Genomic DNA, 3,315 nt, shown 5'->3' on the forward strand with positions numbered 1-3,315 from the left:
GTGGTGCAGGGTATTGAACCTGGGACTTTGGAGCCTCAAGCATAAATCTGAAATTTAACAGCCTCAGACATGAGTGCTTTTTCATAACCACTATGATATATCCCCAGCCCCAGAATCACAGATTTGAAAGATCTTGTCTACAGAGCTGGGAGATTTATTATCATTATCATTATTATTATTAGTTATTATTATTATTTAAAGGCTTATTTATTTATGAGGAGTGGGGAGAGAACCAGAGCATCACTCTAGCATATGTGATGCCTGGGATTGAACTCAGGACCCCATGGTTGAGAGTCCAACACTTTGCCCACTGTACTACTCCCTGGGCCACAGAATAATTATTTAAACACTAAATATTGCACATCATTTAAAAACTAATCCTCGGACTGGGTGATGGTGCACCTGGTTAAGCACACATGTTATAATGCTCAAGGATCCAGGTTGGAGCTACCAGTCCTCACCAGCAGGAAAAAAGCTTTGCAAATGATGAAACATTGTTTCAGGTTTCTGTCTCTCTCCCTCTCTATCTCCTCCTTTCCTCTAGATTTCTGGCTATCTCTATTCAATAACTAAAGATAATACCAAAAAAGCCAACCAACCAACCAACCAACCAACAAAGAAAAAACAAACTTACAACTAATCGGCAATGTAGAGGCCGGAGTTAGCATGTGAAAGCCAGTATTCTAAATAGTAAAAGGCAAAGAAAGATACAGTGCTTTGGATAGCTTAGTTATTTTTCCTTTCCAATACTATTTTCTTCTTTCTTTCTTTCTTTCTTTATATTTTTATTTTATTTTTTATATTATTTTTTATTTATATTCCCTTTTGTTGCCCTTGTTTAACATTTGTGGTTATTATTGTTGTTATTGATGCCATAGTTGTTGGATAGGACAGAGAGAAATGGAGATAGAGAGAGGGGGAGAGAAAGATAGACACCTGCAGACCTGCTTCACCGCTTGTGAAGCGACTCCCCTGCAGGTGGGGAGCCGGGGACTCGAACCAGGATCCTCGCAGCGGTCCTTGCGTTTAGTGTCATGTGTGCTTAACCTGCTGAGCCACCACCCGACTCCCACTATTTTCTTTTTTTGCTTCCAGGATTATCGCTGAGACTTCAGTGCCTGCACTATGAATCTACTGCTCCCGTAGGCGTTTTTTCCCCTTTTGTTGTCCTTGTTTGAGAGAGGAGGGGAAGACAGAGAGGAGAAGAAAGACACCTACAGATCTGCTTCACCACCTGTGAAATGACCCCACTGCAGGTGGGGAGCCAGGGGCTCAAACCGGGATCCTTGCGCTTCGCACCATGTGCGCTTAACACACAGCACCACCACCCAGTTCCTCCCCCCGCTTTTAAATGCTAAGTCCATTTTATTCAGTTTAAATATATTTTAGCATGAAGAGTTCACGTATACTCATATTCAGAATGGCCCATGGCTGAATATTTCTGTTTTTCTGTTTTTTTCCCCTAGTATCACTTACACTTTTTGAAATGTCTACTGTAATTGTAAGGATCTCATATTTTTTCCTTGACTTATTTATTTATATTTTATTTTATTTATAAAAAGGAAACACTGGGGAGTCGGGCAGTAGCGCAGTGGGTTAAGCGCACGTGGCCTGAAGCTCAAGGACCAGCATAAGGAGTGGACACACAGGCGGTGAAGCAGGTCTGCAGAAGTCTATCTTTCTCTCCCCCTCTATGTCTTCCCTTCCTCTCTCCAATTTTCTCTGTCCTATCTAACAAAGATGACATCAGTAAAAAACAACAATAAAAAACAAGGGCAACAAAAGGGAAAATAAATAAATATATGAAGAACCCATGCCAAAGGGCAAATTAAAAAAACAAAAAAGGAAACACTGACAAAACCATAGGGTAAGAAGGGTACAACTTGATACAATTCCCATCACCAGAACTCCATATCCCATCCCCTCCCTTGATAGCTCTCCTATTCTCTAACCCATTGGGAGTTATGGACCCAAGATCACTGTGGGATGCAGAAGGTGGAAGGTCTGGCTTCTGTAATTGCTTCCTTGCTGAACGTGGACGTTGACTGGCTGATCCATACTCCCAGCCTGCCTTTCTCTTCCTAGTGGGGCAGGGCTCTGGGGAAACGGAGCTCCAGGACATATTGGTGGGGTTGTCAGTCCAGGGAAGTCTGGTTGGCATCATGGTAGCTGAAAAGAGAGTTAACATATAAAGCCAAACAAATTGTTGACTAATCATTAATAGTGCTGGAATAGTGCAGATGAAGAGTTGGAGGGGTCCTCCATTTTGTAGATAGCTAGTGGGCATGTTTTAGTTATATTCCAAAGGGCCTGTGGCTATAGTATTTTTTTTTTTTTCCCCTGAGCCTGAAATCTGATATGCAGGTGGATCCAAGTTATTGTATGAGGAAATGATGTCATGGCTGGAAAAAGGAACAGAAAGCTGGATCAGGGAAGAGAGTAACTCCCTAATATGGGAAAGGGGTATAAATATTGTTGACTGTAAACCCCATCTATTGCCTTCTTAAACCCTAAGACAACAGGAACCTCCCGCTTCCTCTATAGAGCTTGTATTTCCCCCAGTCCTGGAAACTCTAGGGTGGGGCTCACTTTCCTGCATTCTTCTCTCAATTCATACCAAACGATATTGCATCCGCTGGTCCCAACCTTATCAAAGCAATGAGTACTACCTCAGCATGCTTCACTTTAGACTGTGTCCAGTGGAATGTCAACCCTTCACCCTCATTAGTTGGTGAGACCTTTCCTTTCATAGGATTCTCTAATTCCATTCCAGGTGGTTCACTTCCTAACAAAGTTCCAAAATCTAGATATAGACCAGGTCCTATGAGATAGAGCATATGCTCACTTGTATCCACAATTTAGGGCAAAATATATACCTAACAGCATAAGTACACAATAGTCTGCAGTGAGTCAGTATAAAGTTCATAATGAAATTTTGTCTACTTAGACCTAGATATCTTCCTCACCTATTTCCTATTACACTTCCTTCATTCACTCCAAAGCAAGGACTGCAAAAGCTGAATAAGGGCAAGAGACTGGCAGACTTTAAGGATTACTCTTTTTTTTTTTTGACTCATTTTTTTTAATTGGGGAATTAATGTTTTACATTCAACAGTAAGCACAATAGTTTGTACATGCATAACATTCCCCAGTTTCCCATATAACAATACAACCCCCACTAGGTCCTCTGAATCCTTCTTGGACCTGTATTCTCCCCACCCACCCACCCACCCCAGAGTCTTTTACTTTGGTGCAATACGCTAATTCCATTTCAGGTTCTACTTCTGTTTTCTTTTCTGATCTTGTTTTTCAACT

The sequence above is a fragment of the Erinaceus europaeus genome, chromosome 12 (assembly GCF_950295315.1).
Source record: "Erinaceus europaeus chromosome 12, mEriEur2.1, whole genome shotgun sequence".
Classification (NCBI taxonomy): Eukaryota; Metazoa; Chordata; class Mammalia; order Eulipotyphla; family Erinaceidae; genus Erinaceus; species Erinaceus europaeus.